At 47.6% G+C, this 13655-nt stretch overlaps 1 protein-coding gene across 1 annotated transcript in view; it reads left to right on the top strand.

Moving 5' to 3' along the window:
* The window catches only part of LOC126195639 (odorant receptor 65a-like), a 119116-nt gene that overhangs the window by 41510 nt on the left and 63951 nt on the right, over positions 1–13655 (top strand). The window lies entirely within an intron of this gene.

Below are 13655 nucleotides of genomic sequence, written 5' to 3'. Positions count from 1 at the left end.
GGAGGAATCTCACGAGGGGGGAAACAAGGCCTGAGAGGAGGGAAAAGGATAGGAGGGGAAGATGCAGCAGGGGAACAGGGGCTGGAGGGAGTGGGATGAAGAGAAAATGGGGATCGGAGGACGCACCAAGGGGTGGAAGATGGAAAGCGCAGGCAAGTCAGCAGGGATCACAGAGACACAGAAGGGGTGTGCGGGAAAGAAAGGGAGGGCGGTGGAGGAGGTAGAGAAACCGCTCAGGGGAAGGAAAGAGGAGGGGAGAGGGAGTCCTGAGGAGTGGGATGGATGAAGGTAGGGTTAGAGTTGGTAGGATTGATAGATGACAGGGTGAATCTAATCATCCTCGAGGGGTAGGTGCTGAAAGTTGCGTTGGGAAAGTAGGTGGAGGGTGTGAATATGCAGAGAGGGAGAGACGCTATGGTAAAGGCATGGCAATGGGCTGGAGATAGAGAGGGTAGAAGACACCAGGGGGTGGGGAGATCTAATCTGCTGACGATGTACAGGGTGCAGACGTGTTCGATGAAAAGGAGAAGATGTGGGAAGGGGATGAAGTAATAGAGGATCTGCGTGGGGGGCAAGTGGCAGTTAAGGAAGGCAAGGTGGAGTGCATGGTGTTCAAGGACTTACAGGGCTTTATAGAATCTGTAAGAGGCAAAAATGCAGGCGACACTGGCATAACTAAGGATGGGATGGATCAAGGATTTGTAGTTGTAAAGGATGGTGGGAAGATGTAGTTCCCATGTCTCGAACGGACAGGAGTATCAGGAGGCGGAGTCTATTGTGGGCTTTGTGTTGGATAATAAGGAGATGGGGAGTCCACGTGAGGTGGCGGTCGAGGGTGAGGCCAAGGTATTTCAGGGAAGGACTGAGGTCAATAGGACAACCATAAATGATGAGGTAAGAATTGTGGTGCCAGAAGGAGACGTTGACCTATGATGATTGCCTGGGTCTTCAAAGTGTTGATGCGAAGGAGCCACTGGTTGCACCAGGTGCTGAAGTGGTTGAGGCGGGTTTGAAGGGTACTTTGGGAGCATTGAATGGTAGGATGAAGGACTGTGAAGGCGTTGTCATCAGCAAAATGAAGGAGGTGAACAGATGTGGGTGGTTTGGGCACATCTGCAGTATACAGAAGATAGAGGACAGGGGAAAGGTCAAAGCCTTAGAGCATGCCAGCAGTAGAATAGAAAGTATGGGAGTTGGTACTGTGGATAGTGACATAGGAGGGACGATGGGAGGGAAAGAAAGCCAGACGAAATTGATGGGAAGAGCGTAGGTCTTGAGTTTAAAGAGGAGCCCAGGATGCCAGACATGGTTGTAGGCATTCTGGAGGTCGACAGAAACAAAGACAGTGAGGTGATAGGAGTTAAGTTGGAGGGAAAGAAGATTGGTAAAGTTAAGGAGTTGGTCATCAGCTGAGAAGGAGGGCTGGAAGCCAAACTGGGTAAGGGGGTGGTGATGGTTAAGACGGTGATGAATATGGTGGGAGAGGGTAGACTTGAAGACCTTACTGAACGTGGAGGTGAGGCAGATGGGACGATAAGAAGAGGTGATGGAGGTTGGTTTGTTCTTTGATGTCATATGCGATAATAGGGGTGTTTATGTCTGAAGGGGTAACTGCTCCGAGTACCAGAATCTGGCAGCAAGTGGCAGGACAGAGACATCGGTGCATTCAAGGACTGTGGGGAAGAGGTAGTAGATCGAAATGGGGATTGTCAGGAACAGAGCAGACCTTGGAGAGGTGGGAAGCAAAATAGATAGCCATACTGAGATTGTCAGGGAAGGGGCAGTTGTCATGGAGAAGAGGGTAATGCGTGTCAGTATGGCTACCAGTAAGATGGTGGAAGGCAGACCAGTACTTGGAGGAGTTGACAGGGAGGGCAGAGTTGAGGAATGTATGTGTCTGGCACCAGTCCCGGCATTTCTTTGCTGTGAGGAGATTTCGGATGTGCCATTGTAGTTGCCAGTGGTGGAGGAGTGTACCGCATCATGCCCACAGAGTAGGACAGTCTGTGGAAGAAGAGTAGGGTGGTGAGGGTGGATGTGTTTGGTAGGTCCCCACGTCGTCAGTGATGGTCTTCTGGAGGAAGAAAGCGATAGCGGTGATGTCAGAAGGATGGTAAAAGGTAAGGGGGTTGCTTTTGTCCAGTGAGACAATGGATTCCTGATAGGCTTCCCAGTCGACATCGCAGTAGTCATGGAAGTACTTCAGAGGGGCAGCAGGTTGAGCAGAAGGAGGGGGGCAATTGACAGGATGGTGAGAATGACTGGGAGGTGGTCACTGCCAATGGGGTCGAGGTCGTCTGTGACGATATGACCAAGGAGTTTGGGACAAGTGAGGACATCTGGGGTGGAGTTACTTTCACAATGGGTGTGCTGTTGGAGGCAAACAAAGTGACCATGGAGGGTGACAAGGAACTGATGCCACTGCCGAAGAGTGCCAGGGTCACAGCTATGGATGTTGAGGTCGGCAGCAGTCACATATGCGAAGAAAGTGCGCTCAATATGGGAGATGAAGTCATAGGGGAGAAGAGGTGTGGGATGAATATAGACAGCAGCACAGGTGATGGTGAGCAAGGGAAAAAAGACACTGAGGAGACAGAGTCATTGAGCAGCGGTTGTGGCCGGACAGGGGTATGCTTGAGGTGGCCAATAGTGACACAACCTCATGTGAGGGGAAGAGGGTTGTCAATGCGGTGAAGGAGATAGGGAGAGGTGTGGACAACATCGTAAGGTTGGAGGAGGCTTCTTTTAAGGATGAAGGAGTCGACTTGGTGCTGCGACTGAGTATGCTTGAAGAGGTATTTATGGCAGGCAGTGAGTGAATGTTTAGGTATAGGAGACATTGCTGTTGGCACGCCAGGAGATGGGAGGATGGGAGGGAGCTGAGGGATGAGGACAGAGAGGTTTAAACAAGGGAGTCTAGGTGGGTGAAGGTAAATTGGGCCTGGTTGTGGGAGTATGTGGCATAGGTATTCAGATGGAAGATAGAGTGGGCGGCAAAGAAAATTTGCTGGAGGGTGTGGGGGGGGGGCGTAGGAAGGGGTGGATATTCTGGAGGATGATGGTCAGGAACCTGATGGTGTCTTCAGCCATAAGTTGGGGCAGAGAGAATTGTTGGAGTGGATGGACTGGTCAATGGGGAAAACACAGACAGTGAGCTCAGGGTTGGTGGGAGGGTGTTTGACTTTGCATTTGGAAGAGAAGGTGTAGTGAGGTGTGTTGCAGGAGTTTCAGGAAGGAGGAGATGCGAGGTTAGGACACTGTTTGAAGAAGTGGGAGGCTTTACAGTGCTGACAGGTGTTTTTCTTTTTTACAGTTTTGGGTGAGGTGGTGATTGTAGAGACGACAGTGCTCACAGGAATAGGATTGCGGAGGGGAATCTGAGGGCTCAGCAGGGTAGGAATGGCTGAAAATCAGGGTCTCCCTGACCCAGGTGCCAGCCGGGGTGGCCGAGTGGTTCTAGGCGCTACAATCTGGAACCGTGTAACCGCTATGGTCGCAGGTTCGAATCCTGCCTCGCGCATGGATGTGTGTGATGTCCTTAGGTTAGTTAGGCTTAAGTAGTACTAAGCTCTAGGGGACGACCTCAGAAGTTAAGTCCCATAGTGCTCAAAGCCATTTGAACTATTTCTTTTGAGCGAGGAGGTGACCTATGGAGGAGGCAGACTTTGTAAACACAAACATCAGGAAGGTATTGCCGGAGTTGTTGTAGATACGTCAGTCCAAGCTGATTTCCAGGGCAGGGTGGCATTCACTTCCGTCAACACCTCCACCATCATGACCACAGGGCTGCATTTGGGATTCATGGGGGTGAGGGTTGGCGGACAACAAGAGGGTTGGCGCTGATGGGTAGAGGAGGAGGTAAGGTAATGTGTTTGAAGCCATTTTGACTATTTTCCGACCGTGATTGTCTCAAGAAATACGTAAAGTTTTTTTATAAATTACCGCTACCAGTCACAACTTTGTCAAGTATTGTGTTACTTATTTATTATTTAGTTAGCGACATGTTTCGAGGGTTACACCTAATCTTCAGGATAAATGGTAAGGTGTGATGGATGCATGTGGGCCAAAGGTGATGGAGGGAAGTTTATGGAGGAGATCGGTGTGGAAAGAGGGAGAAGGGGATAATTTGAGCAATGGGGGCACTGGGGATATAGTTACAGAGTTTGAGGGTGAGGGTGCAGGCATCAAAAAATTTAGCACTGGGGTTGCAAAAGATGAAGGTGTACAGGTGCTGAGGGAGGAGGAGAGAGAGGTTTAAGCAAGGGAGTGTAGGTGGGTTAAGGTAAATTGGCCCTGGTTGTGGGAGTATGTGCCATAGGTATTCAGATGAAAGAGTGGGTGGCAAAGGGGATTTGCTGGAGGGTGTGGGGGGGTTTGAAGGGGTAGATATTCTGGAGGATGATGGTCAGGAACCTGATGATGTCTTCAGCCATAGGTTGGGGCAGAGGGAATTGTTGGAGTGCATGGACTGGTCAACGGGGCAAACACAGACAGTGAGCTCAGGGTTGGTGGGAGGGGATTTGGCATTGCGTTTGGTTAGAGAAGGTGTAGTGGGGTGTGTTGCAGGATTTACAGGAAGGAGGAGATGCGAGGTTAGGACACCTGGGGATGTGTGAGGAGTGGTGGTGTCCATGAGGGGATACGATAGGTGGGCAGTGGTGGAGGCAAGGTAGCCACTTGGACACTTGGAGGGATTTTTGGCAGGGATGGCCTGGGACTAGTGGTAAGGGACAGGTTGGATGAGGAGGTGGTGGGAAGCAGGCCACTCATGTGAGGCAGAGGCACTTTGAATAGATGGTGAGCGCTGTGTGGTGGCAGTGTGGTGCAGCAGGCAGTGACTCTGGCAGGGGAAGCAGGAGTAGTCGTAGCATGGTGAGTAGGGGAATGTCGTCCTGACAGGTGGTAGCAGCAGGAGGGGGAGCAGGAACAGAAGAGCAGGAGTGGGAGCAGGAACAGAGGGAGGAGGAGGAGCTGGAGCAGGAACATGAGCAGGCACAGGAGCAGCATACAGGTGGTGATACAGGGGTGGGCAGGATATAGAAGGGGAGGAGACTGTGAGAAGGGGAGGCGGATGGGGAAGCCCAAATGAGGCACTCCATGAGGTAACCGTGGGTGCAAGGGATGGGGAGGTGTGGATTATGGTGGTAGTGGGAGTGCTGTCCACTGGCGACATGTGTCACTGAAGTGGGGAAAGAGAATAAAGACAGGCAGCGGCGGCGACGAACACTGGGCAGCAGCAATGGTGGCGAGCACCGGGCGGCGGACAGCAGCAAAGTGCAAACAGCAGACAGCGACGGGGGAGGTCTTCCAAAACTTCGATTTCACCCTGAGAGTAGTCGTGGCTGCAGAATCTCCTGTTTGGACAGTGTGGGACTCCAACCCAAAGGATTACCGAGACTGCTAGTTCATGATGTTGGCTTTATAGCAAAACTGGTTGCATAGACGCATGCCCATTGGCCCCCTCACAGGAGCATCCTCTGTTGAGATCCGCGGCCTTTCAAAGTACTGTTCCATCTGTGATTAGCAGACTTGTAGGTAAAGGTGAAACTACATTTGCGCCCTCTGTCGGACCGCGTGCTCGCCACGCTACAAACAAATGTCACATGTCGCTAGACGTTCATTATGGTAAAATGTTTTCTCTGAGAAGAAATGAAGGAGGTCGCTGGGTCTGAAGCCTCGTCCAGCTGAAAGCCGCCGTCCGATTTTTAAGATTTCGCGCTACACGTATTTCCACAGATTCTTTAATTACAGAATCAGAAAAGCATCTCGGCGCGCCCGAGATTTTCGTGGCAGAATAATCCATAAAGTGTACTGTGGTAATAAATGTTCAGCTACGGTCAACTTACTGGGCTGCGAAAGGCGAGTGTGGCGCTCAAATTTAACGCACCTTTCATGTACTTTGTGCATCGTCTGACCTACGCAAGCTTTGCCACATTGGAAAGGAATTCTGTTGATTTCGGCCTTCCGCAGTCTTAGATTTTTCTTTACTGAACCGAGAAGAGCACTAATCTTCAACAGTGGAGGGAATGTTACTTTAACTTGATGTTTCCTTAGGATCCGCACTTCTTTAAACGAAAGATTAACGACGTATGGAATGAACGCCCTGGACTTGTGTAGCTCCTTAAGTCCTTGATGTTGTGGGTGACCACGTTACTTCCTCCTTGGTGCTGTACTAATCTCATGTGAAGAGTAATTATTATCTCTGAACACCGACTGTAGATGTTGTAGCTCGTCTGTAAGTCTGTCTCCATCAGAAACATGTGCCCAATGTTCCACTGTTCTATGGACGCTGGTAGTTTGTTAAGGGGGATGGTAGCTCGACGCTTGCAGATAGAGATCCACATATTGCGTGGAGTTACAGTAGACGGAATGCCCTAATGATTCATCCACTTTCCTACTAACCAAGACGTCCAGACGCGTTAAGCAACCACCCTACACGATTTCCATCGTTAATTGGTCATTCTTGTGGCTTGAATTAAAATGTTTCAAGAAACGTGACAGTTATTCTTCACGGCGGGGCTGCACTACAAAAATGTCAAATGCATGTCGCCAGAATCTCGATTTCAGTTGTGCTGAATCAAGTGCCCTTTCCTCAACGTCTTCCATAAAAATGTTCGCTACCAGAGGGAAGAGAGGACTGCCCATGGAAACACCATCAGTTTGCTCAAACTAATCAATGTTAAATAAAAAGTAGGTTGAAAAAGGACGTGAAGAAAAAATGCAGTTATATTGGCTGTGAATTTAGCTAATGAGTGACAAAGAGTCCGTAAGAGGAACCTTAGTGGAATGTGAGATGAGATAGAAGCTCACCAATAAGTCATTTCACAGAGTTGAAGCGACTTCAGTCTATTGATAAAGTCAGTACAACTGCAAACATGGTGTGCGCAATTCCTCACAAAATGTCTCTGTAGAGAGGCAAGATCTATAGCCAAATCATATGTGTGCGCGTTTATATTATTGATGACTGGCTGTAATGGAACCTTTCCTACTTTTTACTTAACAATGACTATTTTGAGATAACTGACGGTGTTGCCATGGACAGTCCTCTCTCCCCTCTGCAGCAATCATTTTTATAGAATACTTTCAGCTAAGGGCACTTGATTCGGTAGAATGGAAACCGAGAGTCTTCTGGCTATGACACTTTTGTAGTGTGGTCCCTTCGGCGATGAATAATTGTCACGTTTCTTGCAGCATTTTAATTCAGTTCACAAGAATGCCCAATTCACGATGTAGGATAGTTGCTTAAAGTTTCTGGTTGTCTTGGTTAGTAGGAAGGTAGATGAATCATTACGGCACCCCATCTACCGTAAGTCCACACAATATGTGGATCTCTATCTGCAAGTGTCAAGCTCCCGTCACCCTTCATAAACTACCGGGGTCCTCAGAACGTTGGAGCACCGGCCACATGTTGTTTCTGATGGAGACAGACTTACCAACGAACTAGAACATCTACAGTCGGTGTTCAAAGATAATAATTACTCTTCACATGAGATTAGTACAGCGCTAAGGAGGAAGTGACGTGGTCACCCACAGAGCTATTAAAGTCCAGGACGTTCCTTCCATACGTCGTTAATCTTTTGTGTAAGGTAGGCAGGATCCTAAGGAAACATCATATTAAAGTAATCTTCCGGCCACCGCCGAAGATTAGTGCTCTTCTCGGTTAAGTAAAGGACGATCTGGGACTGCGGAAGGCCGGAATCCACAGAATTCCTTGCCAATGTGGCTAAGCTTACATGGATCAGACGATACGCATAGTACGTAAACGTTGCGTTGAATACGAGCGCCACACTCGACTTTTGCAACCAGTAAGTCGGCCGTAGCTGATTATTACTTCTTTTTCTTCTTTTTGTCGCCTGACAGAATGACATCCCATCGTAAACTACGATCCACACTTTTTGGTATCAAGTAGGACGTGGTATTGTCCGACCTAACCTTCGTATTTGATACATTGAGCCTCATAAGTTGTCTTATTTATTAGGTAATTTCGTCGACCGCTTCCTGATCGCTTCATTTATTGTGTCCATACGGATTTCGTTATGTAAAACAACTATTCTGGTGTAACGGCTGCCATCAAGTATCCATCGAAGTATTGTATTTTGTCTACTTGGAGGCGATTTATAGCTATATCCGAAACAGAGCTGCCGGGCAGCATTTTTGAAAGACTGTGGCTTTACACTGTCATAATCTGGCTGTGGTGCATAGGCCCGAGCTTTTGGAAAAGGGGAAAGTTTCTTAGCCCTTCCAATGGCTTTGTTTGTAAGATGTTCTATTTGTTATTGAGGAACTGTTGAAAAAAATGGCCACAGTCAAAAATGTCACTCCTTTGTCAATTTTAAACATATTTGGGTCAAACATTTTGTGTGAATATTTTCCATGAAAACTAACAATTTCATGTATGAGTTTGAAAAAATGTTAATTTTTTTCTAAACTAACAAATGAAAAATGTATGAAAAAAATTTTGTTTCGGTAATCGGATTTTTAATCACTGAATTCAGCTTGCCAAGATAAATTATGAAACAAATTTTCAGCCCCCTGCAACCTCTTTATGGCTGGGCTGATATTTCACTGGTACCTCCCCTTAACAGCACGAGTGACTTTCTCGGCAAGTTCTTCCAGTCAAGTTTACTTATTCTGTCAGTGGCTGCTGCCTGGGCTACGTTTAATGCTTCCCTCAGTAACGGCGTCAGCTATTCCAAGGTTGTTGCAAATGTTTCCGCTTTGGTCGGTAGGTTGTAGTTAGTCCCTGCTGGGTTCGGATTGGTTTCATTGGAATTGGGTCGGTTCTTATTGTTTTAACTAGTTCCCACTGATCTTTCGTCTGGAGTAAGAAGGTGGACATCTTGTTTTCTTACCTTTCCACACGCCATTCCTATGACCTCCACCTAAGTTGCCATTCGACCCTGTACATCTGTCAGCGTTTTGGCCTGGTTTCTGGTTCGTTGCCACATCTTCTGTGAGCGATTCTTTCGGGTTCGCAGTTCCTCTATGGTGGCGGAAGTGGTTCGTTAGTTGTATGTTCGTCTACGTACGTTGTAAAGGACAATTTATGCGTCTTCCGTATTTTTCGTGTTATATAGACCACCACACAGTCGATATGAGCCGGTGCCTGGACCTCCAGTGTAGGATCGATGTTGTTATTTTTTTGGTATATTTGTTGGGATTGTGGGTGGTTCGTCCCCGGAAGTGTTGCCAGAACAGGGTCGTTGTTCGATGGTAAATCATCTATAGTTACCAGTTGAGGGTCGATTCTGAGTCCTTTGGTGGTAACAGTATCTAATACACCTGGGTGTTGGTGGCTATGAGATGGAATATGAGTTGGTTCGAGTGGGCCCCAAATTATTAAGTCTAATTCCTGTTCTAGGGCTGTTACGATGGTGACTTTTGATTGAAAAGTGGGGTGCTTGGCGTTCCAGTCACCTCTAACGAACGTCAATCCATGAGGCTCAAAGATGTTTCTTAAGTCCTTTTCAATTCGTTAGGCTGTTGGGCGGAGATTTCTCTAGTTGTGGCAGTTCCGTTAAGTCTACTTCTCGATGGATGCCGAGATAGGTAGCTGTGCAACCACCTCATCGTTGTTGTGTATCTGTAAGATGTAACACAATATTTCAAAGTTTCAACCTTTCAGTCAGTTGGAGGTGGGTCTCAGAGAGAAGGATAATGTCAATTTCATATCTTTCAATGAAGTCCGATAATTTATTTTTTTTGGGGCGAACGCAGTAGCGTTCCACTTACAAATTCGAAAGTTCGGTGTTTGTGTGTCCATAATGTTAGTCTGACCCTTCGAGTTGCGCTAGGGTTTCTACAAAGATAGCTATTTTAAGAGCTTGTCTTCTGTTGCCAGCATTCATTTCCCAGCGAGGATCAGATTGGGTAGAAAATTTTGGGTGCTTTGAAATTTTAAGGACATACTAACTCCGTTAACTGCTGCATCTTAGTCTTTATCTCGAAGTATCCTTGTTGGTCTGTTGTTGCCTCGTTCTCTTTGAACTGCTGAAGCAAATGCACGTACCTCACTTGTCTTGCTCGTAACTGGAGTCGTATCTCACTGGGCTGGTGGTGGGGGTAGTTGAGCTCCGAACCAAGACTCGTCGGATATCATCAGTTTCACGTTGGTAACGGCGGGTTGAAACTCACTGTATGAGTCTGCTGTTTTAGACGCACGTTTTCGGAACTTTCTCAGAGCTTTCTGGAACGCACTACATCCTTTCTAAGAAGCTGTGTGTTGGCTCTGGTAAGGCGCACATTTAGGGGGTGTGCCTGGTGGTTGGTTTCATTCGGTGCTTGCGCCCATGTCTCCACATTTAACACATCTTGCAGGTAAGCAACAGCAATGATTGATATGGGTCCATCATAGGCAGCGTTTACACTGTGAGACTTTATTTTGTGATCGATAATCTTCCACTCACACTTTAGTTGAAAGCACATAGCGAACTCCGTGAATGGTGTTGGACGTTTCTCCTTGAGGTAGTTTCACAGTGTGTACCGGTAGTGGGCGGAGTTATCCTGCTGCTTGCTATTGATGACGTGCACCATTTCGAAAACGGTGCAGTGGCAGTATCGGAGTCGTCAGTTGGGGCGGTGGTTCGGCGGTGGCAGACTCTTGCGGTGGATCTTCTCTCAGAGTATCATATCCGTTGGTAATTTCTAGTGTTGCTACATGGGTTGCTTCAAAGTTTGCTCTGTCTTCCTTCGGATAGTCTTATTTTGTTCAAGCTGAAAACCCTCATCACCTTGGAATTCCAGAAGGTGAGCTGTTGTTTTCTTGGTGCCTTGGCGACTTGTGACTTCAGAGACATTTGACGAGGTTGTAACGTCAGAGTCTGCATCGGTCTCTTTAAGTATTTGTCATCGAATACTCCGTATTTTCCTCCAGTAGTTGCTGACGTTGACGTCTCTGTTCTGCTTGTTTCTCCTCACGATGTTTCACTATGGTGTTTTGGTGAAGACATCGCCTTTGAGCCTTCGATCCTTACCGTTGATCAGTAACGCATTCGTGAAAAACACACAAGATCGTATAAATCGTGACAGCGGCTTTCAGCTGGACAAGGCTTGTGGCCTGATGACCTCTTTAATTTCTTCTGAGAGGAAACATTTTATTCATAATGATAGGACTATCGACTTTTATTCTTAGCGCCACAAGCGTGCCTTCCGACAGAGGACGGACCCTTAGTTTCACTTTTACGCACGCGTCTGCGGGTCACAGATGGAACAGTATTTGCAGAGGGCTCGAATTTCAATAGAGGACGACGCTCATGTGATGGGCGCCTGTGTGCATGGTTCCCTGGGCCAATGTTTGCTACAAATCAGACACCGTGAACTAGCAGTCTTCCCACCTTCGAGGTTCCTCTCGGGACTAAGAGCTGCCTGCGCTGCTCTGAGGGTTTAAGTTCCGACAGGGAATAGTTTCCAATCATCTTCAGCCCCACCTTCGCTACCAGCGCTGGCTGGCCGTCACGGATTTTGCCACGAGTTATCATCTTCGCAGTGACATCTAGCCTTCACCGCTGGTCATCGCTAGCCTGCATCATCACTGCCAGGCTTTGCTTCCATCAGCGTCCCTACAGCTTCATCGCTTTTTTTCGTCGCCGCCACCTCTATATGTGGATCGCCTCCACCGAATCACTGACGCAGCTGGTACCATCCTTGTCACATTGGAGCCATTCTCATCATTCACAACCTCACTACAACTCGTCATTATCGTCCCATCACCGCTCCGGTTACTGCCCACCGTAGTCACGCAATTCATCACTTTTTGCCACCATGGACTATCTACACTTCTCCATCCCCTTTTCCCACTGTCACTTCATGGAGCATGTCCTCTGACCCAACCCTCTGCAACTATCCCCCCTTACCTACCATATCCTACTGCAGCAGTGACCCATGCATCTCTCTCTGTCCCCAGCTCCCCCCACCTTTCCTCCTTCAGCCATAACTCACCATCAACCTTCACTGCTGCCACACATGTCACTGCCCACTAAGCGACAGAAGCGACAGATGACGTCTCAAGCACCACCTCATCGAGCCTCACTCCAACGACCAACGGATGTCATGGTGAAAGACTTACACAACTCCCAAGTAACCATCAAGAACGTCATATCCCGATAACCCCCATTCCTTAACTAGCCTTCCCTCCAACAGCCACAAAAAAAATCTACAAAATGTCAAATCACTGACACCTTTCCCACTCCCACACCTAAAAAACAATAACTGAACCTGAAGACACCCATCATGTGGATACAGCTCCGCCTTCTCCAGCTTCTTTCTCTACCATCCACACCTTCATCCTCTGCAAAACTGACCCAACGTTCCTTAAACACAAATACCTCAGCTTCGAAATCAAGAATCGCTTACCCAGCCTTCACATCCAACCAATCATCAGAAGAAAAGATTCCATCTTACTAAAGCCCCTAAACCCGAACTTACATACTGGCGTCCTCTCCAAAATTCCTCATATTAAATTTGGTCGCAGAGCCTTCTTAACACCTCTCACCACCACACGCAAACAACCTCACCCTCCCTGCCGTCCTCCCACCTTCACTTCAGTAATCATAAATGTCGAACATGGGATCATGGACGAAGAAGTGGCATCTGAGCTGAACAACCGCACAGATTCAGAAGTAAAAAATCCCTATTGACCAATAATAACCTGGGTCCACTCGCCTTGTCCACATATTCTCTGTTTCTGCCACAATAGAATTATCCTTAAAGAGGGAGCCCTGATCTACCACCACTGCCACAAGGTCGCACCTTCAAAATCGCCCACAGTCCTATTGCTGCCAAAAATGTCTCCATTACAATGACCACCTTGCTGCAGAGTGTAAAAATCCACCTAGTTGTGCCAACCGTAAAGCCCCCCTAGCATCCCCTCCTACCTGCAACACCTGCAATGACTCCAACCCCACTTACTCAGTGAAATACGAAGCTAAGCCATAACCTATCAAATCTGAGCTCACTGTCCTAATCCCTCCCATCCCAAAAATTTCGTCCCCCATCTCCCACTCCTGAAGATATTATGAAATTCATTACAATCGTCCTCCTAAACATCCATCCATCCGAAAGTCCACACACCCTCCAACAATTCTCCCTCACTGCCTACTCCATCTCCCATCTCAATTCCTGAGCTACCTACTGACAAAACTTGGTATACTTCTTTTCACCTGCCTTGACACCCTTATCTAAACCTACCCCGACCTCATCCACACAAACTATTCTTATAATGGCTAGACAACACCACAAAATCATGCACCACAATATCTGCTCCCTCCCTATCCAATAAACACCTTATAATGCATACCCTATCCCAACATTACGTCCATACATTTATCCTTAACGAAACATACTCCAATTCTACCACACAATCGGCACCCCTCCCTATAGCCTCCACCACACAGATAATATCCTTCCCCTGGCCAGAGATGAAGTCTCAATTGGCCACAACAAGAAAATTCCTTTTTTGCCACAACCATCATACAATACTCATACAGAAAACCTTATCCCTAGCCTCTTTTCTCCACACCCTAACCATTACCTTTGCCTCAACCTACATCTGACCTAACCATCCCATCCTGAATAACTTCCTGACCCACACAGATTGTACCTTATATTATTACCACAAAGTCAACATCCATAGTAGATCCCCCACAGATCTCTAGCTG

This window comes from Schistocerca nitens, chromosome 7 (assembly GCF_023898315.1).
Source record: "Schistocerca nitens isolate TAMUIC-IGC-003100 chromosome 7, iqSchNite1.1, whole genome shotgun sequence".
Lineage (NCBI taxonomy): Eukaryota > Metazoa > Arthropoda > Insecta > Orthoptera > Acrididae > Schistocerca > Schistocerca nitens.
The sequence above is the reverse complement of the archived record's forward strand: the minus strand, read 5'-3'. Positions and strand labels throughout refer to the sequence as shown.